The following is a 25,648-nucleotide window of genomic DNA, read 5'->3' as shown; positions in this document are numbered from 1 at the left end:
CTCCCTATTTATTTCAAAACCCCCTTCCCCTCCCCCTTTTCTGATGAAGGGTCTAGGCCCGAAACGTCAGCCTCTCTGCTCCTATGATGCTGCTTGGCCTGCTGTGTTCATCCAGCCCTGCACCTTGATGTCTCGGATTCTCCAGTATCTGCAGTTCCTACTATCTTGGATATTTGGGAATTCTGTGACCCCAAAGGGCTGCAAGGACTCAATCATTGAATACTGGCAGACACCTGCACTAAGGATGTGTGCAGGAAAGTGCTGCTGAGGTATAAGATCAGCCAGAAGCTGGCAGATGAGACTCAAACAGTTGTATGTCCTGATCCTTCTCCTGTTTCCTTCTTATTTTCATCCTTAACTTCCTTGAGAAGGTGTTCCTTTTTGGATCAGTTGCAGTCCACTTGGGGCGGGTATACTCACAGTGCAGGGAGGCACAAGTCAGGAGTGTGATGGAATACTCCCCACTTGCCTGGATGAGTGCAGCCCCAACAACACTCAAGAAGCTTGACACCATCCAGGATAAAGCAGCCGTTTGATTGGCACCACATCCACAAGCATCCACTCCCCCCACCAACAACACTCAGTAGCAGCAGTGTGTACTATCTACAAGATGCACTGCAGACAAAGATCCTCCTTCCAAACCCACAACCACTTCCACCGGGAAGGACACAAGCACCTTCCCTGACCCTCATATTCTGGGATCTGACTTGAACCTGAAGCTTCTAATTCAGAGATGAGGGTGTTTTCTGTGCCAGAAGACTCCTGACACTGTGGCTTATTCTGGCATGACATTCCACATTTATTGAAAGAAAAGCAAGTTGATAAATTGCCTTGGTGGGATTTGAACCCACACCTCTGCCTTATCAATCTGGGTTAGGTTTAACAGTCCAGTACCACAAAGCGTTATTTTACTATTTGCGGTTGTGGACACATATTGGGTCCAAACATCACAGTCTGAAAAATACATTGGGATATTGTGAAAGGCATTATATATACAATATACAAATTAGCACTAATGAAGCAGGCTAGAAGCTGACAGATACTGGCATATGGCCTGCCCATAGGAAAGGCACTGATTAAAAATGCTATGCCAGAGACTTACAATAGACATTGCTGTTTGGCAAGGGCTGTAGGTGTTCATTTTAGTGGCAGAAAGGAACAATCTGAAAGAAACTGCACCATACAGACCAATATTTTTAACCTCGTCACAAGGTAGGGTTGTATTTTGTCTCCCAGACACAGGCTGGTATATTTGCTGTGTGCTTGAAGTGGATTTCCTCTGGGACTGACGCAGGGAGAGGTCACTGCCGGCATCCTGCCACTTTCCACCAAAGTCTCTTTCTTTCTTGCTCTCCTTTTTACGTTAGCTCATGAGAAATAAAGAAAATAAAGTCCTGCTTTATAAATAAGATGGCTTGGGCCGTAAGTTGAGGATGGAAACTGTTCACTCATACCCAGTGTTTATGGCTCCATCTTATTGTGTGGGATTATGAATTCTGAATGTTCAGCAGAAAAGAAAAGTCCTCAGACTGTGTGCACTGGAGTCACACTTAATCCCTTAAAGGGAAATTCTCATTAGGAATTTGTTTTCTGGCAAACCACTTTTTTGGAGAGCTTAAATACAGAAAACTGTGGGTCACTTTATTTGCTGTAGTGCTGCACAGTATGCACTGTTGCTTTAAGTGTCTATGTACATAGAACATAGAACATAGGACATAGAACAGTACAGCACAGTACAGGCCCTTCGGCCCACGATGTTGTGCAGAACTTTTACCCTAAACCTAAGGTCTATCTAACCTCCACCCCTTATACTATCATCCATGTGCCTATCTAATAGCCGCTTAAATGCCCCTAATAAGGCTGACTCCACTATCCTCTCCGGCAATGCATTCCACGCCCCTACCACTCTGAGTAAAGAATCTACCTCTGACGTCTCCCCGATATCTACCTCCTTTCACTTTAAAACTATGTCCCCTCGTAAAAGCTACCTCCACCCGAGGAAAAAGTCTCTGGCTGTCCACTCTATCTATACCTCCGATCATTTTGTACACCTCTATCAAGTCACCTCTCATCCTTCGTCGTTCTAAAGAGAAAAGCCCTAGCTCTCTCAACCTTTCCTCGTAAGACCTTCCCTCCATTCCAGGCAACACCCTGGTAAATCTCCTCTGCACTTTTCCAATGCTTCCACATCTTTCCTGTAATGAGGTGACCAGAACTGGACACAATACTCTAGATGTGGCCGAACCAGTACTCAAGTTGACTATTCCCCAATCCCTTTACTGGCTAGCAAGAGAGATGCAAATTGATAGATTCTGACCTCTATTCCCTGTAAAACTCACGTTGGGATTCTCTGTTCAGCATTTCTATCCCTTTGCAGTCAGAATTTCATCACAAGTCATGAAGGTGATGATCCCATAAAGCCTTACTCACTGCACAGTCTAGCCTTTATTGTACAGAGCCACTTATTTGTGATTCCTGTTTATTCAATAAGGTGCAGGAAGACATAAAACATCGCAAATTCTGACCTCAGAACTGTAATAGGTCTGTGTGGAAGGCAGGCGAGGGGACAGGTGAAACTGGGTGGGTTTACAGTGAGTCATGCACCATCTATTTTTAGAACTTCCTGAGCATTGGGCCTCTGGATCTGATTAGGTTTCCCTGTGTTTCCTGTCGTCTGGAACTGTTAATAGCTATGAGAATATTTTTGTCTGTTTTGTATAGTGCATGGAAAACGCTCAAAGCTAAAAATGCACCCAGCTCTCACCATTAGCAAATAGCACTGTTTTTAAACTTGTTTTCCTTATTTGGAGCCTTTTTTGGTGTGTATGATTTTAATCGCTAGTATTGTGCTAAATTAAGTGAACAGGTTTTCTTGCCTTTGGTTCCTGTGCACTGTGCTCTATCTCTGAGAAAAGGATCTCATAAGATCACATACAGCACGGAAACTGACCCTTCGGTCCAACTTGTCCATGCTGACCAGGTTTCCCAAATTAAACTAGTGCCATTTGCCTGCTTTTGGCCCATATCCCTCTAAAGCTTTCCTGTCCAGGTGTCTTTTAAATATTGTAACTACCTGAATCTACCACTTCCTCTGGCAGCTCATTCCACATATGCACCACCCTCTGTTTGAGAAAGTTACCCCTCGGGTCTCTTTTAAATCTTTCCTCCTCACCCTAAAAATATGCACACTAGGCTTGAACTCCCCCCTCCCCCCCCACACACATCTTAGGGTAAAGGCCTTGGCTTTTACCTTATCTATGCCCCTCATGATTTTATAAACCTCCATAAATTCACCCCTCAACCTCCTACTCTCCAGTGAAAAAAGTCTTAGCCTATCCAGCCTCTCCTTATAACTCAAACCCTCCAATACCGGTAACATCCTGGTAAATCTTTTCCACACCGTTTCCAATTTAATAATATCCTTCCCATAGTAGTGCATTCAGAACTGGACGCAGTACTCCAAAAGTAGCCTCACTAACATCCTGTACAGCTGCAACATGATGTCCCAGCTGCTATGCTCAATGCTCCGACCAATGAAGGCAAGCATACCAAATGCCTTCTTCACCACCCTGTCTACCTGTGACGCAGTTTTCAAGGAACTATTTATCTGCATCCCGAGGTCCCTTTGTTCGGCAACACTCCCCAGGGTGCTACCATTAACTGTATAAGTCCTGACCTGGTTTGCTTTACCACAATGCAACACCTCACATTTGTCTAAATTCAACTCCACCTGCCACTCCTCGGCCCATTGGCCCACCTGATCAAGTTGGGAGTATGGAGCTGAACTTCCAACTTACTAACCAAGCTTCCTATATTCTTATCCAAATTGTTTATATACATGACATGCAACAGATCCCTGCAGAACACCGCTGGTCACAGGCCTCCTGTCCGAAAAACAGCCCACTACCATCACCCTCTGTCTCTTGCTGTCAAGCTAAATTTGTATCCAATTGGCAATTTCTCCCTGAATCCCACGTGATCTAAATTTACTAACCAGTCCACCAAGCAGAACCTTGTCAAAGGCTTTGCTCTCAAACACAGCCTCAGCTGATGTTTTTTCCAGTGTCTGTCTGGAAAAGGGAGACTACTGTCTGGAGCATGGATAGGATTGGATTGGCATCTCCAATTACATTGCCCACTCAACAGACACCCTTTCTGGAGATGCATGCTGAGGGGGTTACTATTAACCAGAAACTTAACTGGCTGCAAGAGTAAGTCAAAGGCTAGAAATTCTGCAACAAGTTCCAGACTCCCCAAAGCCTGTCCACCATCTACAAGGCGCAAATCAGGAGTATGATGGAATACTCCCCACTTGCCTGGATGGGTGAAGCTCCAACAACACTCAAGAAGCTTGACACCATCCAGGACAAAGCAGCCCCCACTTGATTAGCATCATATCCACAATCATCCACTTCCTCCACCACCCGACGCTCAGTAGCAGCAGTGTGTACAATCTACAAGATGCACTGCAGAAATTCACCAAAGATCCTCAGACAGCACCTTCCAAACTCATGAACACTTCCATCTAGAAGGACAAGTGTACATGGGAACACCACCCCCTGCAAGTTCCCCTCCAAGCCACTCACCATCCTGACTTGGAAATATATCACCGTTCGTTCACTGTCGCTGGGTCAAACTCCTGGAATTCCCTCCCTAAGGGCATTGTGGGTCGACCCACAGCAGGAGGACTGCAGCGGTTCAAAAAGGCAGCTCACCCCCACATTCTCAAGGGGCAGCTAGGGACGGGCAATAAATGCTCAGCCAGTGACACCCACGTCCCATAAATTAATTTTTTCTTAAATTTTTTTTCCAACAGCCTGGCTAAGATCAGGAGGGAACTGGGAGATGATACCTCTTACCAGATTTTGAAGAGTTTCCCATGCATTTCGAGGCAGATGTGAAACCCAAGTCATTTGACATTTCCTGTGACAGAAACAAATTCTCGACGCAGAACTGCAACCAGCACGCGCAGTGTGGATAAAAATGTTCTTAGGAACCATGTGACTCTACCTTTGTGTCAGATAACAAGAGAATCAATGCAGGAAATTCTTCAGCCAGATCTCTGACCAAACCCCGAACCTAAGGCAGTGGTCTCCAGTTTGCAGCATGCATTCGGGTGAATTCCAGAGATATAGCTGCTGGATTCTCGTTCTGGTGTTGGGATCCCAATGTTGGCCACACTTTGAGTCTGAGGACTGACTGACTGGCTAATCAACGGGCAGAGACCACACTGGCCATCCAATTGCAGGTGGTGCTGGTGGGTCACCGAGGTTAGAGGGGCAATCAGAGACTCCCTCAGTGGCCATCCAATCGCGGGCAACAATGGTGGGCTGTTGAGGGCCAATCAGCTCTGATTGATCAGTGGTGAGAGCTGCCAAAGTAGGTACGAAAGAGAGAGAGTGAGGGCGCTTCAAGATGGAGGTGGAATTTGAACATATTTTAATAAATAAATGTGATGCACACTGCCTGATTGTTAGCAGGCAGTTACATTGGAGAGGAAACCAATTCATATTATGGTCATCTACCACAGACAGCATTCAAGAGGGTGGGGCTGGGGTGGTTAAAAGTGTGGGTAAAAATGTTCTTAGGAAGATTAGTCAACCTCTCTGATCTGGCCCTGGAAGACTCTCTCTCAACACATTTGCCAGAAGGAAGACTGCAAGCAGAAAGGTTGGGAAACGAAAGCCATAACCTCTGCTCCCAAAAACGCAGCCACCTGGGGGTGACCAAGACTCTGTTCCTCAGGAGATGGTGACTTTCTGGGTAAATGGTCACAGACGCCTGTGCACATATCTTGGCACTAGTCTCCATGCCACCAAAGTCACTGTGCTGTTGATGTCTCCACCTTGGACTCTTACCACGGATCAATTGCAGAGCTCAGTGGCAACTCCCCAGTAGCTGCCCATCACGGCATTCCACTAGCCCCTGATGGTCTCTTTGCCAGAGCTAGCTAGCCCACTCGCTTAAACTCGGATTGGGCCTCGCAGACACCGAGGGCATTGAGATTTGTTCCTTTACTGGATGCCCCCAGCTGCTGGAAGTCGTTATTACAACCAGCTGGTGAGAGCTATTGAAAGAAAAGACTTCCAATCGCTCAATGCCTAACTGCTTTATGACCCACGATAACAGCTTCCTCCGTGTGTGTGTGTGTGTGTGTGTGTGTGTGTGTGCGCGCGTGTATGTGTGAGTGTGTCTCTGTGTGTCTGTGTGTCTGTGTGTGTCTGCGTGTGTATGTGTGTCTGTGTGTGTCTGTTTGATGTGTGTGATGTGTGTGTGTGTCTATGTGTGTGTGTGTGTGTGTGCCTGTGTGTGTTTGTGTGTGTTCATGTGTGTGTTTTGTGCGTGTGTGCACTCATATTCCAGGAAGCTGCCATGTCTCCCATGCCCCCACCAGCCTGGGTTGCTTCACATTTTCATGCCAACCGCCAAAGATGTGCAGGTGGATCCTTAGGGACAAGGTGGTGAGATCTTGGTTATGTCCCTGTACTGTTCAGCTGGAGACCTAGACTAATTCTCTGGGGCAGAGGCTCAAATCCACTCTTCTCCCCCATGCCAGCTGATGGAATTACAACTCAGTTCATAGATCTGGAACTGAAAGCTGGAGAGACGATCACTGATTTTCATCAAGTTCCCATCTGGTTCACTAGTGCCCTTATGTACCTCCAGATCCCTTTACTCCAAACTGCCCTCTGAACTGGCCAAGTTACTGGGCAGTTCAGAATGTGCAAGCCAGTAGTGCCATGAAAGATGAAAGCAGGACACTGCTTCAATTCATTTCCCTCCCATCCCTGTACAGGGCCCTGAGACTGAGGTGATACAATCACTGGCACCTGCTTGGTACCACAACCTTCGAGTGGACCATCAGGCTTCTGAGGATGTGATGCCAGTGCCCTCCAGCAAGGGTCTCGGTCTCCATGGTGGAACCATCTCCCAGGATTCTAGAAATTCGAGCAACCTGATTAGAAGGCTGGGTGCAGACATAAACCAAAGGGTTCCCATTAATGAGTCTGACTTGGTTGCGTGGTGGAGTACCCACTGGTGATGGGTGGCATTCACTGGCTTGATCATGGGAAGTACTTTATTGAAAATCATAGACAACTTGTGTTTACATTGTGCCTTTCATTCATGGCAAAGTTCCAGACTATTTCAGTAGTTTAAAGAGCTGAATTCCAGGGGTGAGGTGAGAGTGACAGACCTTGACATCAAGGCTGCATTCGAGCAAGTGTGGCATCAAGGAGCCCTGGCAAAACTGGAATCACTGGGTATCAGGGGGCAAATTCTCCGGTGGTCAGAGTCATACCTGACACATAGGAAGATGGTCGTGGTTGTTGGAGTCAGTCATCTCAGCTCCAGGACATCTCTGCAGGAGTTCCTCAGGGTAGTGTCCTTGACCCAACCATCTTCAGCTGCTTCATCAATGACCTTCCCTCTATGATAAGGTCAGAAGTGGGGGATGTTCACCAATGATTGCACAATGTTCAGCACCATTCATGATTCCAAAGGTAATGAAGTATTAACATTGCCATCACTGAATCCCCCACTTTCGGTATCCTGAGGGTTAGCATTGATTAAAAACTGAACTGTTTGACCATGTAAATGCTATAGCTGCAAGAGCAGGTCAAAGATTAGGATAAGATCTGCAACCAGTAACTCACCTCCTGGCTCCCCAAAACCTGTCCAGCATCTACAAGGCACAAGTCAGGAGTGTGATGGAACACTCCCCACTTGCCTGGATGAGTGCAGCTCTGACAACACTCAAGAAGTTTGACACCATCCAGGACAAAGCAGTCCATTTGATTGGCACTAAATCCACAAACATCCACTCCCTCCACAACCAATGCTCAGTTGCAGTGGTGTTTACAATCTACAAGATGCACTGCAGACACTTACCAGCAACCACCACCCGTGACCTTTTTGTGTAGAAGGACAAGAGCAGCAGATACATGGGAACACCACTATTTGCAAGTTCCCCTCCAAGCCACTCACCATCCCGACTTGGAAATATATCGCTGTTCCTTCACTGTTGCTGGGTCAAAATCCTGGAATTCCCTCCCTAAGGGCATTGTGGGTGCATCCTCATCCCAAAGTTTGTAGCAATTCAATATGTATCACTACACCTTCTCCAGGACAAGTAGGGATGGGAAATAAATGCCGGCCCAACCAGTAATGCCCATATCCTTGGAAAGAATGGTATGAAAACCAGAGCAAAACAAAAGCTTTATCAACTAAATTTGACAGCAAGCTATGTACGGAAACCTTAGGACAAATTACCAGAAGTTTGGTCAAGGAGGTAGGATTTAAGGACTATCTCAGATGGAAAGAGTGAGGTTGTGGTGTTGACAGGTGTAGAGAGGAACACCAGAGCTTAAAGATTTGGCATCTGTTGGAGGAGCTAAATTCTGGGATGTTCAAGTGATCATATTATGTTATGGACCAGACCAAACCCCCTCAAAATATACCAAGGAAACAGCCTAGACCCTAATTTACCATATTTATAGGCAAGCGTAAGACATTGTGTTCCAGATGTGATTCAATTGGTCACACTACTAGGCTTTAAAAAAAACACAATTTTTTTCTGACACCACAGTTAAAATACAAACAAAAAAGAAGGATTGGAATCTATCGAAATACTTAATAAAATAATATATAATTCAACCGCTACTCATCAACTGTTCCAATATAGCAGCTTCCCATAAACACGCCTTTGGCAAAGGCAAATTCAAGACAACAGATTTCCCTCGCTCACAATCTCCTCCAGTCCTGGGGAAAGGAGAAACCGAAAGAAACAATCCAGCAGCAGGGTGAGAATTCAAGCTTTTTGCAGTAGCAGAGAGAGAGCTATATTTAGGAGCTTCAACTGCAAAAACTCCAGCTCTAACAACTGAAAGCAAAACTAAAACCTTGGGTCTGTGTGAGTCTGACTCCACCCACTCATGCTTCTTTTGTCTAATTTTAAAAGAACCTTTTTACTCTGCTTTCCATGGAACATTCACCTTGATACCAGATTTAACAATACCCCTCTTCAAGAGAACCAGGACAGACAAATCCCCCTTAAAAATGCATTTCGTTACAATGAGATGACTATAGATATCTGTGAGATGTGAAGCTGCAAGTGTTTACAGAGATAGGAAAGGGACAGGATTTGAGAGATTTTAAAGTTGGGATGCTCCTTACCCATAGCCAGGGCAGGTCAGTTAGTACACAACATCCTCACTTAAAGTTGAATTTATGTTCCTGAAAATCATGACTTTAAGTGAAGATACCTTAAGTGAAGTGTTGTTTCTTATGGGAACCGATGTTAAAAGCCATTGTTAGGTTCCTTTCTACAATGTTTGACTGGAAAAGTCAACATAAAATTTGAAATTTTGTGCCTTACATGTGCAGCAAATTGCACTTCGAGCTGAAATAACTTGCAAAACATAAAACAAAATGTAAGGAAAGAAAGCAAGCTAAATTTAAAGAAATTTACAGAACAAGTCATTCAACTATTGTACCTGTACAGGTATCTGTAGAGTGCAAGACTGTAAAAGAAAATTAAAAACAAGGTCTGCAGCAGTTCCTCGACGAGTATAGGCACATAGAGCAGAAAAGTGTAAAATTTGAAGATCAAAAGCAAAGTTTACTTCACTATCTGTCAGAGAACTGTAAAACAAAATGATGATCTGAGACTGCAGAGCTGAGACAATGACAGTAACTGATGCAGCATTGGGGTTGACGATGTGATGGCACGGTTCATATGACGACACGGTGATGCAAAATCTGTCCAGGAAGTAGGGTATGTTAAAGCAGGCACTTTAAGGGAGGAGAGAGGACTTAGAAAAGGAATGACTTAAAAGTGAAAAAAAAACTTTAATGTGGGATCTTAAAATGAGGACTCCTGTACAGCAGCGATGGGTAGAATGGAGTTGGTACGAGGGAGAATACAAACATCAGAGGACTTCCCGTTTATAGGAAGTAAAATTTGGGGCACCAGCCAGGAGTGCATTAGAGTAGTCAGGTTTAGAGGCAATGAAGGCATGGATAAGGGCTTAACTGCAGAGTTTGCTGCAAGGATCAATGACCATGGCTTTATGATATGACTACACAGAGGCTGGTCATCCTATCACCAAGTCACTGTTTATTGTGTAAATATGTGTGATCTGACCAGGCAGCTCAGAGCCTGTTCTAGAATGAGGACACTCTCTGAATCTCCCGTTTATACCTGTAAGCCATGGCTCCCTGATTGGCACAGGTTAACAGCCCCTGTCAAGGATCTCTGACTCAGACACAAGTGGTGTGCGCTGGACCATAGCCTGTCTCTTGTACCCAGAGCGTTTTGGATGAATTTCTTCCTCTTCTTCACCTCAGCCATCCCAATATTTAGTTCATCCAGTATTGGCTGTCTGTTGAGCACTTGGACAATTTAGCTTCAGTGGAGGAACTGGGAGGTGTGGCAGTGTAGTACAGGTAAGGGATTTAATATGTACAGCCTTTAGCAGGAGGGAGAAACAAGCTGCAGTAACTGACCAGTGGACAACCAACACATAAGTCATGTTACAAATATAGTAAGGAGAAAGGAATATGTCCAAAACCACGTGTAATTTGGCAACATTGAGTCAAGAAAGTGCAAACTGAAGATTATTGGGGGAAAAAATGCTCAGAGGTTCCCTAGAAGATATATTACATCCAATCCAATTTGTTTTGCAAACCCAAACAACTCCACACTCCTGACATGTTGGACTATATATGTTCACAGTTTGCCCGTTGTGCAGTTAGCACCACAGCTGCTTTACAGACTTTTCACATGATCCCAGCAGTAAAACCTCCAAACGAACCTTACAGTGTTCTGTCGAGTTAAATCCTTTGGAGTTGCACTGTGCGTGTCTGTTGGACCCTTGGACGAGATCCAGTCAGTAAGCAGTTCCAGGAAGTGTCCTGGTGGTAAACAGAGTCCTTCTGTTTCTAAAACTGCGCTTGCAGCTCCTTCGCTGCAGGCTGCCACTTTAGATTGTCACCCCTTGCTTGAACATTCACTGTCAATATGTATGTACAGTAAATCAAGCCCTTTAGCTACACTGGCAAAATGAACTGTTTTGTCAGCAGTATTTTTATTTTCAAATTTAATCCGTGATCATTTGCTAAAGGTGCTTTTTACCCTACATGCCACGAGACCACATGAGCAATTTGCTTTGGCTCAGTGTGTGGCCTCGTTGAGATTTTGGTGCCTGTTCTCAGACATGGACAGCTGTGAATCTGTCGTGACTCAAATTCTGATTCAAATGAAGCTGAACGATATCTAATTGCCCACTGTGGCTTCCCAGTCGGCGCTGAGATCGAATTGGAAATCCCAGACCGTCAGAGAGTTATGCAGTAAGCACACGAACATACACATCCTCTGCGTGATTCTGCCCAGGCTTTGAGACGAAATTATGAGTGTAGCTCATGGAATCACAAGCTGTTACAGACAATGACTCGACAGTCAGACCTGGAGATACTTATCTCACTCCCAAGGCTCTTTCTTCTTTGAGACCAAACTAATTTCTTGAGGTAAAACAAGAAACTGCAGATGCTGGGAATTAGTTCAGATGAAATCCGCCGTTTTTGAACAGGTCTTTTCTGCCCAAAAGAGATACCAATGATCCAAGAACATGAATCCCTGAAAATTACACCACTTCTTCAGCCATTGATTTATCTCCTTTATCCTTTTATTCCTTCCCTCATTCGAGCTTGGCACCGGGAGTAACGCAAAGATTACTACTTTTGTGTTTCTGTTTTTTTAATCTTATACTTACCTCTTACATTCATTCTGTAAAGCCTTAATCTTTCCCCTAACTATGCCATTCCTCCCAATGCGTGCAATAACTTCTGGCTTCTCATCCTCCCTTTTAACAATATGCTTCAAACATTTTGAGATGTCCTTAATCCTGGAAGCAGTAAAGCAACATACCATCCTGGTTTCACACTCACTGCCGCAGAATCTCCTGCCTGTGCCCCTGACAGGACAGTCCCCTATAACAATTATCTTTTTAGATTTTGTCAAACCCTACCTAACGTAAGATTCATTCATAGTAGCCAAGATCTGACTGCCTCTTTCCTCTGAGAGACTATCCCTTTCAACAGAACCCAAAACTGACTATCTGTTTGAGAGAGGATTAGCCACAGGACACTTCTGAACTACTTTCTTAACTTTCCTGATAGTCACCCATCCACCTGACTGATCCTGCTGTGTAATCACTTCTCACTCAACTCTGTTTCCTCTTTGTGTTTCTTGAGGTTTTTTTTCTGACAGTCATTAAGAATTTGGAAATGAACACAGCGCAAATAGGTGACCCATATTGCGAAGTATTATTTTGTCTTAACTTGCAATCTCCATTCTCCCAAACATAGAAATACGCACAAATTTCAAAATGAACAAGATATCAGGCCTCAAAATGGCCTGTGCTGTGGTGTTTACACCCTGAAGAGGTCTCTTCGTATATTAGTCTCCTATGGCAATTCCTCTCTCAAACAGATATTCAGACTTGGGTACTGTTGAAAGGGCTAGTCCCACAGAGGATTGTACTGGCCGTGTTCCTTTCTGTTCCTTTCTCCTCAATGTACTTTACAGCTTCCCCTCTCACCCAGTAGTCAGTTCACGAAGCTCAGAGCTTCTTGAGACCTTGTGTGCAGGTTCATAATTTCTTGAAAGTGGAGTCACAGGTAGATAGGATAGTGAAGAAGGTGTTTGGTACGCTTGCTTTTATCAGTCAGTGCATTGAGTATAGGGATTGGGAGGTCATGTTGAGGCTGTACAGGACATTCGTTAGGCCACTTTTGGAATACAGTGTTCTGGTCTCCCTGCTATAGGAATAATGTTGCTAAACTTGAAAAGGTGCATAAAAGTTTGTTGCCAGTAACATCAGAGAAGCAGGAAGGCTGACGTTTCAGGCCTAGACCCTTCTTCAGAAATGGGGGAGGGAAAGGGGGATCTGAAATAAACAGGGAGAGAGGGGGAGGCGGATAGAAGATGGATAGAGGAGAAGATAGGTGGAGAGGAAACAGACAGGTCAAAGAGGCAGGGATGATGCTGCTTGGCCTGCTGTGTTCATCCAGCTCTACACCTTGCTCTCATTTTCCATGGTTTTTACTCTCTACACAAATCTTCTTACAAGATAAAGGCCATCTGTGGTTGCAGTTGAATTTAGGGCTATTGATGGAAGTGTAGTCTGCCGTTACTGATTACATTGCTCATTCTTGGCTCTGAAGTTCTGGGTTCAAGCCCCACTTGAGCACAACAAGTCAGCCTGGTGCTGCAGAGGTGCTGGTGCTTTCGTTGAGGGGGAGAAGGATTTTCTGAGGTTGTGGTGAGTGAGTATGTCAAGAGCTCAAGTACTGCTGTCTTGATTACATAGAGATGTACAGCACGGAAACAGACCCTTCGGTCCAACACGTCCATGCTGACCAGATATCCTAAATTAATCTACTCCCATTTTCCAGCATTGGCCCATATCCCTCTAAAGCCTTCCTATTCATGTACCCATCCAGATACCTCTTAAATGTTGTAATTGTACCAGCCTCCACCACTTCCTGTGGCAGCTCATTCCATACACGCACCACCCACAGTGTGAAAAAGTTGCCCCTCAGGTCCCTTTAAAATCTTTCCTCTTTCACCTTAAACCTGTGCCCTTTAGTTTTGGACTCCCCCCTCCCTGGGGAATAGACTTTGGCTATTTACCCTGGCCATGCCCCTCATGATTTTATAAACTTCTACAAAGTCACCCCCTCAGCCTCCGACACTCCAGGGAAAATAGCTCCAGCCTATTTAGCCTCTTCCTATAGCTCAAACCCTCCAACCCTGGCAATATTCTTGTAAATCTTTTATGCACCTTTTCAAGTTTAGCATCCTACTATCTCTGAAAGTGAGAGCAGCTTTTCGAGACTGTTCTGCTGTTCAATATGATGATGGCTGACCCTCTGCTTCAACGCCATAGTTTCGTTTTTGCCCTCTGAGCCTTAATGTCTTTTACATTTTGTCTATTCTTTGCATGGAGTCGATGGCTAGCTTCCTGTGTTAGTGAGACAACAAGGTGCAGGGCTGGATGAACACAGCAGGCCAAGCAGCATCATAGGAGCAGAGAGGCTAGCAGCTGGACTATTGAGTGCAGTTTTACACAAGGAAGGACATGCTTGCCATAGACGGAGAACAGTAAAGATGCTCAGATTATTTCCTATGAGGGCCAGACCCATCGGTGAGGAAGGTTTGAGGAAACTGGGCCCCTTACTCACTGGAAGTTCGGAGAATGAGAGACAATCTCAATCAAATGTACTCGGTTTGTACAGGACTCAAGGAGATAGATGCAGGAAGATTGCTTCCTTTGTCTGGCCACGGAATCTCAAACCAGGTGGTGCTACAGTTTCCAAATAAGAGGCAGGCTATTTAGAACTGAGATGGGGTGGAATTTCTTCATACATTCATATATTTAAAGGGAATAATGCACACGTTACATGAATTGTACACGGTAATAGAGTTGTAGAGATGAACAGCACAGAAACAGACCCTCCGGTCCAACTCATCCACGCTGACCAAGTTTCCCAAACTAAACTAGTCCCATTTGCCAGCATTTGGCCCATATCCCTCTAAGCCCTTCCTATTCATGTAGCCCTCCAGATGCTAAACCCCTATAAAGTCACCCCTCAGCCTCCGAAGCTCCAGGAAAAATAGCCCCAGCCTATTTAGTCTCTCCCTATAGCTCAAACCCTCCAACCCTGGCAACATCCTTGTAAATCTTTTCTGAACCCTTTCAAGTTTAACAACATCTTTCCAGTAGCAGGGAGACAATTAATCAAACATACTGTCCCGCAACCCCTGCATGCTAGTCGAAGCTTCACAATGCCAGTGAGGGTTTGAGTTCACAGCTGAGGAGAATTCTTCAAGAGCTGTCAAGCCAGACTGTCTCTGACCGACAGGGAACCCTGATTCTTTGGCTGCCCCAAAAAGGGACGGGGCACTGAGTGAAGAAATGTCATGCCAGATCCTGAGGATTGGAGCAAGGCTACTTCAGAGTGAAATCACGTCTTCATGTCAATGGATATGGACATCCATGCCTCCAAAGACTGAAGATTTTTAATCAGGCAAGGGTATCAGGAGCAAAGATGGGTAAATGGAGCTGGGGGGAAATCAGCCTCAATCTCCCAAAGTTTTGTAGTCTTCCTGTTCCTAACCTTACTCTGGAAGAGATAATCTAAAGACCAGGTTAGGGGCATTCAAGTGACCCTTGTATAGGCACATGGATGATAGTAAAATGTGGGGTATACAGGGTAGTTTGATCTTAGAGTAGGATAATATGTCGGCACAACATTGTGGGCCGAAAGGCCTGTACTGTGCTGCACTGTTCTATGTTCTATGTTCTAATGACCAAAGATCAGAAATGGTTTCTCTTCTTCACGGCTCACACTCTAAGAAGACCCTGCACTGGCCTAACTGCAAGGTTAAAGTAGATGACGACAAACTCATAGACATCACTATGAACCAACCTACTGCTTCATGAGCAATACCAGAAAGCCAGGGAGTCGGGAGTTAAAAATAAAAAAAATGGGGAATGCCTCCTTCAGCCTCCATGTAGAAACCTGTTGTGAATATTTCACCAGCAATATTGAGGTCCGAAGAAGAGTCATACTGGACTGGAAATGTTAACTCTGTTTCTCTCTCCACTGACCTGCTGAGTTTCTCCAGCATTCTCTGCGGTTTTTTTACACGAGTGGGTTTGTTACAGGCTAGTACGCCTCCTTCAAGCATTTTATTGACATTAAAATCAAGCTTTCACAGTGCAATTTGGAGATTGATTTAAATTGGTATATGGGTTTGCCAAGACCTGGGAAACCCAGCAGTGAGACGGACATGGGAGCTGTTAGCTCAGTGTGAAGGTGAGCCCACTTTCCAGCACTCCTTCTAGGCCGGGAAAGGCATGCTTGCTCCTCACTGGCCCTTCATAAAATCCTTTAAGACCATAAATGTAGCAGACCATTCAGCCCATAGAATCTGCTTCACCATTCAATGAGATCGTGGCTGATCTGATAATCCTCAGCTCCACTTTCCTACGTTCTCTACATACACTCGATTCCCTTACTGACTAAAAATTTGTCAACCTCAGCCTTGAATATGACCATTGACCTCTCTCGGCTGATTATGATCTTTCCCTCTGCCTGCCCCATTATCTGCTCCCAGGCCTGACCTCACCTCCACCTCTCCCACAATTGGATGCCTCCTATTCCCCAAATGATGATCTCTCATCCCTTCCTCCTGCTGCTGGTGTTTTCCAACTGTTGATTTTCCCGACTGCCAGGCCAGAAGTGGAAGAACAAAATCTAGTGAGACACTGCCCATTATATATGGCAAGGCCTTCATGCCTGCACATTTACAGGTACCCCCTGAATGTCTGCGCTTCCTCCCTCTCACCCCAATATAAATGTCGGGGGCCTTTTATGGCTGACTCTTACCCTACATAAGACAGAAGAAAGAAAGATGCTGTAGAGAGAGAGAGAGAGAGACAGAGAGAGCAATATTCACTACCACAACATCTGTCTCTTCCACCAGAAATGGGCCTGTTTGGTCAATAAAGCAGCTGTTTTAATAAGAGTCTCAGGGTCCTGTTACATGTTCACTACATTATTAAATGCAACAGATTATATCAGTTGTTATACCCAAAGAAATAATCTACCACTTGTAATAAGGCATTTGATGTTTTCTGTGTTTTTTTTTAATTCCTTTTGATGCCTACATTAAATAATCAGTAAAAAAAAGTTAAACACACAGGGAAGGACTATAGAGAGAGAAATGTTTACAGGTCAAACTGTGAGAAACTGTTTCACTTCTGTAGAGGAACTGAACTTCCTCTTCTGTTTGACTGTCATCCTAAGATTATTGTTTAAACAGCAACTGTTTTTGAGATCTTTGGGAAGAATAGGCAAACTGTGAGATGAGGAAGAGTGAACATTGATAATTAAAGATGCCCTGACCACCTTCGTAAGGGAGCTTGGGGCAGATGTTGCGATTCCAGTGGGAGAACGCGCTGAGTACCTACAAACGACCCTTCCCCCAAAGCGAGGATAGTGCCAAAAAGACTTCACTCTTTATAATTTTCAATTCAACGCAAATCAAATTCGTCATAAATTAAAGATGAATTAACTGGAAAATTAAAGTTGGAATGAGCTGCTAATTACACATGGGATAGCATCTACAACAAAGACTATCTCTCACCACATTACAAGCATTCCTACCTCTCCTTACATTCACGTTGCATCGTGTGTGACCTCATGATCCTTCCAAATTAGCCTCCAGAATGACAGCTTCTCACATTTATTATTGAGGGAATTCTGCATTCAAATCACCTCCAAATGCAGCTCAGAGATTCCCAGAGATGGTAACCATTAATGGCACACTCCAAGGAGCCTCCTTAGCTTGGCTCACAACAGTACTGCAGGAATAGAATCCACACGGCCACATTTACCTGAATTCTTTCACTGGCCCGGATGATTTTGCAATTTGAGTAAAATTGCCCAACTCATAATCCTAGCTTTAACCCTGCTTCAGTTTTCTCTCCTGTTTAATTATTATACTCAAAACATGCACAAACACATCCATTCAGAGCTTTTAGAGCCTTCTCAGTTCTTCCCTTTGCTGCATCTCACCTTTCTTTTCTTTACAGGAATAACTTCTTTATCCTCTCTGTGTCTGAACTCATAACTTCTATCAATTAAATTCCAGCTGGTACTGCTTCCAGGTCAAGTGTTGCTGTAGACCAGTATATTCTTGGAGAAAATTACAGCTGATTCCTTTACAATTAATACAAACTGTTAAAAGTCTTTTTCATACATGTTGAAACTATTATGGATTCTACATGCATTTTAAAATAAATTACAAATTTTCCTTACTGTATGTCTTGCAGGCTGAATGCCTGAATAAGAGTAGGTAATCAATGGAGACAAAGGTTGGAATTGAGGGATGAGAGGACTTAAATTTGAAGTGGTAGTTGTTTGTAAGGCTGCTGATAGCAGCAATGAGATATCAGAATGTATTAATTCAGAGGTTTTCAAGGATTTTAGCAAAAACTGTGATGGTTTAATGGGAGACTTTAATTTTCATATCGATCAAGAAAAATAGAATAGCTGAAGTCAGAAAGGTTATGGATTTCTTCAGTGCATTTAAAATAGAATATTACGCAGAACCAACAAGAAGACAAACTAGATTTAGCAATGAACTAGATTTATTTACGACCTGATAGTAAGGGAATTGTGAACTAATAGTAATTCTGATATGATTGAATTCAATACTCCATTTGGAAAGGAGAAATGTAACAGAGTTTGTAAAATTCGAGGTTTGTGTAGGACCAGCTAGAGCAAAGTGAGAAAAAGAATCATGACAGAAAACTGGAAAAAGTTGTTAACAAACAAAACAACCGCAGGTGACAAAGAAGGTGAGAAATAACATAAAACCCATGAAAAGGAGAGTAGTTGCCAAAGGGTGCAAGGAAAGACACAGAACAGCAAAAGGAGTTTAAAATGATGGTTGGAGCTGCAAAAAGGATGTCAAAAAGAAATTTGTGAGCAATTTGTGACTTCCCTTTATGCAAATCAGACACATAGGTGTGCAGTAACCTTAAATTCACCTCACAGAGGCTGCACACAAGTTACCATACCCTAGTGGCCAAGTAAGAAAACAGTAAGGGAACAGTGCACATGAGAAAACCACCTCACACTCCAATCCAAACTCAAGAGCACGGGCTTTTGAAGGATAGATTTGCATAAACAGATTATTGAAATTATATTAGAAGCAAGATTGTCGTCATACTAACGCAGATGCGGATGATGTTGCAAGTTTGCCTGATTTTCCTTTGCTCCTCTGGGACCACTGAATCCACACAGTGGATGAAATGCTTTTCCACCAGATCTCTGCCTCTGGTGCAACGTTTCCAGTCCTGGCAAGCAGCAGGAGAACAGCAGAGATGAACTCCTCCAAACCGTACTTTCCCCTCCACTCTGTGAGGATTAACCTGGAGACCTCTCTCACACAAAATCCTCCTGATGTAAACACTTACTGGCATCCGCTAATTGTGAGTTCAAATTCCCCCAGGTACATAATCCTTTGAAATTTGTGTCACATATAGACAGGGTGATTAAGAAGGCATTTAGCATGCTTGCTTTCATTGCTACAGTCTTTTGTACAGGAGTTAGGAAGACATGTTGAGGTTTTACAGGACATTGGTGAGGCCTTTTCTGGAATACTGTGTCCAGTTCTGGTTATCCTGTAATAGGAAGGATATTATTAAGCTGGAGAGAGTTCAGAAGAAATTTACCAATATGTTGCTGGGTATAGAAGATTTGAGTTTTAAGAAAGACTGGGACATTTTTCACTGGAGCATAGGAGATTGAGAGGCGACCTTATTGAAGTTTATAAAATAATGAAGTGTGTAGATAGAGTTAATGGTAGTTGTCTTTTCTCTAGCATGGGGGATTTTAAGACTAGGGGACACATTTTTAAGGTGAGAGGAGAGAGATTTAAGAAAGACATGAGGGGCAAATGTTTCACACAGAGAGTGGTTCACGTGTGGAATGAACTTCCTGAGGAAGTGGTGGATGTGGGTACAATTACAATGTTTAAAGGACAAATTCAGAAGTCACATGACATCAAGTTATAGTCCAATAGGTTTATTTGAAATCACAAGGTTTTGGAGCACCAGCCTGTTCATCAGGTGAAGTGACAGAGCAGAGCACACAGACCCAAAGTTATTAGGCAGAGAGATCAAAAGATCATACAACTGGTGTGAGTGGAGTGTGAGATGATAAGTCTCCGCAGGTGACCAAGAGTGTTAGACAGTGAGTAAAGTGTCAACAGCTGAATGACCAGCGAAGGGGTGACCTTTAATCCGATTAAGTGAGGCAGAGAGATAATTACAGAAAATTGCAAATAAGGTGCTGCTGGAGACAAACTAAATGGCTGGAGTAACATGATAGGTATAAGAGTCACATGCTGAGGGTCTAACCAAAGTAACAAGTAATCCAAAACTGTACAAACTAATTAAGGTAGAGAGATCATAACAATTTGTCAAGGTAATGGTGTCAAAACAGGACAGTAAGGAAGGTTTTATAGATACAGAACAGTGTGGTTACGTGTAGTGCAACATGTGACCCCACCATACTGTTTAGTATTAAGTGGAATAAGCACCACCCACCTTGGAAGGTGTTATTATTTAACTGACCTTTCCTGTTCTCAGAACAAGTGACCAATGGGTAGAAAGCATCTAAGTCAGAGTCAAGTAAAAAGAAAATTTTGCTGTGCTCACTCTTCCATGTTAGAAATCTTATCAAAACACTCCCCATGGGGAGTAATGATCGTAAAACCATTCCCTGGTATTTTATAGCACTGGCACCTGAATATGCTGATCCCTCACTTTGGACAATTTGTGAATAAAAGGGACATATTTTATTCTATTTTCCATGTCTCACTTGCAGAGTCTCATTGCAGTTCAAAACTTCAACTTGAAAGAAGTGAATTATAGTTGTCCCTACGTTTGGGCTGATCTGGTGTTCTGCGCTTACTGGAGAGATTCCTGTATGAAGGATTTATGAACTTGTTCAAGGGCCTTGACGTGGTTAAGAATTGAGTGGAATAAGCACCGTCCACCTTGGAAGGTGTGACAGGGGGTGGGGGGGTAATTTGGTCAGAGTAAAGAAGGAGATTGTAAGGCGCTGATCTGAGGCAGGTGGGCTTCAAAGATTTGCTGTAGTAATGTAGATCATATTCATGTGACCTGTCAACAGTTTCAGTAATACCGCTCTCTCCGTGACTCCCTCATCTGCTCCACACTCCCCACTAACCCCACCAACCCCGGCACCTTTCCCTGCAACTGCAGGAAGTGCTACACCTGCCCCTACACTCCCCCCACCCCCTCACCTCCATTCAAGGCATGAAACAAACCTTCCACGTCAGACAGATGTTCACCTGCACATCTGCTAATGTGGTCTATTGTGTGCGCTGTTCTCTATGTGGCCTCCTCTACATCGGTGAGACCAAGCGAAGGCTCAGAGACCGCTTTGTAGAGCACCAGCGCTCTGTACGCAACAAACAATAACACCTTCCAGTTGCGAACCATTTCAACTCCCCTTCCCACTCCCTGGGTGACATGTCCATCCTGGGCCTCCTCCAGTGTCACAATGACACCACCCGCAAACTGGAGGAGCAGCGCCTCATATTCCACTTCGGGAGCCTACAGCCTGATGGTCTCAATGTAGACTTTACAAGTTTCAAAATCTCCCCATCCCCGACCTAATGCCATGACCACCCCTCCCTCTCATCCCCGCCTCCTTGACCTGACACAACCTGTCCATCTTCTCCCCCACCTATCCACTCCTCCCACCTCACTGACCAATCCCCACCACTCCCCACCTGCACTCATCTATCACCATCCCACCTACCTTCCCCAGCCCCACCCGTCCTCTCTCTATTTATTTTAGAGCCCTCTACCCCTCCCCCATTTCTGAAGAAGGGTCCCGACCCGAAACGTCAGCTTTCCTGTTCCTCTGATGCTGCCTGTCCTGCTGTGTCCCTCCAGCTCCACACTGTGTTATCCCTGACGCTGGCATCGGCAGTTCTTACTGTCTCTGCAATTAGTGTCATTTTCTCTCCCTTTGCCCAGCAGAATTGTGGCTGGAGGTGAAATATTCCCAACTGTTGTAAATGTCAATGTGCCATTGGCCTGAACTGCTCCACAAAAAAAACGGGGAGATTCCTGCCCAAAAGTGACTCTCCTAGCCTCAGCTTTGTAGGTGCTTCCTAACTGAACCAGTGAGCGGAGAAAGCTTCCAACAGGATGGGAGTAAATCTGGTCAACGAGTCCCCCTTTCACGAGCAGTTAAACAGCAACGTTGGCACGATTTGGACACAAGACCCAGAGCGGCTCTCCTAGGGCAGCACAGACAGTCTTCCAGAGGTGCTGTCATGTAGGCCATCTGACTCAGATGGACTCTAATATGGACAAATAGAGAGACGTTGCCAACATTTCCCGCTGCTGGTTGTGGCCCCTGACTGAGCTGCTGTGTTTTTTCAACATGCTTTCACCGGAAGTGGATGTCGCCAGCTGGGCCAGCATTTATCGCTCATCCCTAGTTACCCTGGGGGAGGCAGCGTTGAGCTGTCTTCATGAACATCATTGCCTATCCCTAATTGTCCTGGGAAGCTGGTGAGCTGTCTTCTTGAACTGCTGCTACTGTGCCTGAAAGAATTTCTAACGTTACATGAGTGATTACACTTCAAAAGCACTTCCCTGCTGCATTGTCAGGTGAATAAAGGACAGCCACGTACTTCCATTGAGATGTCCTTTTAAATAAAGAGCCTTTCTTCCAGACTGGCCGTGAAGTTGCACTGGGCCCGCTAGACTGGAGTTGCAAGATCACTTATGCTATGCAGCGCGACTGTGTTCCCCGGCAAACAAAACACAAACAAAGCACAAACAAGGCAGCAGAGTAACGTGATGCTATCTAATGCCATAATCTCAGGGTGGGGCCCTGTTGCTTTTCTGGGAATGCAGCCTCAAAGATCTCCCTCACACGCGATCAAACATCACCTGCCAAGTTCAGGCATAGCACAGGAACCGCACCACACTGACAGAGAGAGAGAGAGAGAGAGAGCTGGAATCTCTTTCAAAACACATCCTTCAGCAGCACTGCAGCCCAGGGTCAGCCCCTCAAGTGAAAACAGCCACTTTCTCTTCAACTGATAAACGGCTGAAAATACTCTCTCCACTAATTTCTCTGTGCCTTTTCAGCAATTCATTGCTGCAGGCTTCACACTATCACCCTCCCTGTCAGAGCCTTCCCTCTGTTTTTACCTCAGTCCTGCTCCTCCACGTAGAATCTCTACAGAGCAGGGAGAGACCCATGTGGTCCATTGAGTCTGCAGCAAACCCCCATACAGTATCCTACCCTATCCCTGTAACACCTGCATTTCCCATGGCCGACCCACCCAGCCTGCACACTACGGGCAATTTAACATGACCAATCCACCCTAATCTGCACATCTTTGGACTGTGGGAGGAAACCAGAGCACCCAGACGAAACTCACACAGACACAGGGAGAATATGCAAACTCTACACAGACAGTCGCCCGAGGGTGGAATCAAACCCGGGTCTCTGGCAATGTGAGGCAGCAGTGCTAACCACTGAGCCACCACGCTGCCCTCTGTTTGCAATAGGCATTTGCAAACTGAGGCCTGGATTCTCCCCGCGGGATCAGAAGCGCAGAGTCAAGGCATTTCTCGGCCCAGCGACCCCAATCCAGGAGAGATGGCCCCAGAAGTTGGGATCATCATTCCAGGGAGACCAGGATCTCTGGAAGTCAGGCCAGGCAACTGTGGAATGGTGGAGAGGCAGGTTGGGGAAAAGGTTTGGAAAGAGAACATGTCAAATAGTGGTCAACCCTCACCTACAGGTACTGCATGACTCATCCATGCCAATCCATGTGCGGCTTCCACAACTCATTCCACCCACCCACATTTCATCGCAACCTCCATCCCCCACAAACGGGGGCTCGTCCACTTTTCTTTTCGTTTCTTTTCTTCTCTTTCTCCCTTCTCTTTTATTTTACTTGCCTCTTGCCGAAGAGATCGGTTGTGGCGACGGCATCGGTGAGTAGGCCCAGCATGGACTCGTGGCGGCGTCAGAGGCAGGTTTGGGCCCAGTACAAGACCTGGCGGCGTCGGCAGCGGATGCGTCAATGAGGTAGGCCCGAGACAGACTCTCGGAGGCAGCAGAGTCGAGTTTGGGCCGGCGCAATACTCAGCAGCATCGGTGGAATCCGCATTGGTGAGGGCCAGTGAGGCCTCATAGTGGCGAGGGCCTCAGTGGAGGCAAGATGGCGCCGAAGTGAGACCAGCAGTGGTGGTATATGGCAAAAGGGGACTCATGCCTGGACACCAGGCCCATGGCCCATGACAGAGCACTTAACAAGAAGGACTGTGAAGGTGAACACATTTTCTTTATTTCTTTGCTTTCCTGCCGTAATATTCTATGTTTTGGATTTTTTTTCTGCATTCTAAAATGGCGCAGGATATATTGCAATTTCATCTCTTCCACTGGAAGTTCATTACACACACGAACCACTCGCTGTGTAAAAACATTGCCCCTCATGTCAACACTATACAACACTTTTCACTGTATTTTGTAACAAGATACATGTGACAATAATTTGATCAAGTAAATCAAAACCCACGTCCCTTTATAGCCCCTAGGTCAACTTAGTATCTATTTTTGCTCACCACCCACCTTCATCTACCATACCAACTCACCCAGTATCCAGCAGATGCAGGCCTCCGAGCCCACCGTGAGATTAAAGAGAATAAAATTCTAAGTGGGCATTATGGACTTTATTTAAAAATGTACTCTCATTCCTCGAAATACACTTACTACTTGTACATTTCTTCAATTTCATAAATCCTTACACCAGCAAATGTTTCATCTCTTATAAAAATATGCATTGACACTCCTAGCCCCACTTCAATGAGTCTATAGCCAGTTAGAATTGTTAATCAAAGTGGAAAATGGTATGCACCCCCCCCCCCAACTGTGATAATGGGAAGTTGTGAAATATTGCACCACTGCCACAATGATAATGATAATTGCAACATTATGAGAGGGCCTTGGATAGTTTTGTAGAACAGAGAGACCTAGGGGTTCAGGTACATACTTTTTTGAAGTTTGCGTCACATATAGACAGGGTGATTAAGAAGGCATTTAGCACACTTGCCTTCATTGCTCAGCTATTTGAGTATAGGAGTTGGGGCATCATGTTGAGGTTATACAGGACATTGGTGAGGCCTCTTCTGCAGCACTGTCTCCAGTTTGGGTCTCCCTGTTATAGGAATGATATCATGAAGATGGAGAGGGTTCAGAAAAGATTTACCAGGATGTTGCCAGGTATGGAAGGTTTGAGGTATAAAGAAAGATTGGATAGGCTGGCACTTTTTTCACTGGAGTGTAGGAGGTTGAGAGGTGACCTTATAGAAGTTTATAAAATCATGAGGTGTACAGATAAGTGAGTGATGAGTGTCTTTTCCCTCGAGTGGGGGATTTAAAGTCTAGGAAGCTTATGTTTAAGGAGAGAGGAGAAAGATTTTAAAAAGACACAAGGGGCAATTTATTTTTACATGGAGTTCATGTGTGGAATGAACTTCCAGAGGAAGTGATGAATGCAGGTACAGTTTCAGCATTTAAAAGACATTTAGATAAGTTCATGAATAAGAAGGCATTGGAGGATATAGGCCAAGTGCAGGCGTATGGGAAAAGCTTAGTTTGGGATTATGATTGGCATGGACTGATTGGACCGAAGGGTCTGTTCCCATGCTGTATGACTCTATGATGCTATGACTCAAGGCTTATACCCACAGACAGAATGAAATAGCAAGCAATGCTCTATTTAACACTCCTGGCAGTTTGATTTCAAGGGCAGGAGTTTTAAATAATTTGATGGCTTTTCAGTTGCTTGATACTTTTCACGGTTGCTTTTAACAGTTTGAATGAGTTTCTGCATTTTTCATACATGTTATTGCCAATCTTTACCAGTCCCAATCTGTAACTTGCCCTCCCAGGGTGGACCTGTCCTCCTCTCAAGGTGACCCTGCATCATATCCAGTGGGGTCCA

The 25,648-nt window shown here is 44.7% G+C and overlaps 1 protein-coding gene across 1 annotated transcript in view; it reads left to right on the top strand.

Annotated features, from left to right (window-relative positions):
- Window positions 1-25,648, top strand: part of tsc22d1 (TSC22 domain family, member 1) — an 81,873-nt gene that overhangs the window by 2,088 nt on the left and 54,137 nt on the right. The window lies entirely within an intron of this gene.

The sequence above is a fragment of the Rhincodon typus genome, chromosome 11 (assembly GCF_021869965.1).
Source record: "Rhincodon typus isolate 14 chromosome 11, sRhiTyp1.1, whole genome shotgun sequence".
NCBI lineage: Eukaryota > Metazoa > Chordata > Chondrichthyes > Orectolobiformes > Rhincodontidae > Rhincodon > Rhincodon typus.
Note: the sequence above shows the minus strand (reverse complement) of the source record. Positions and strands in the feature narration are given on the sequence as shown.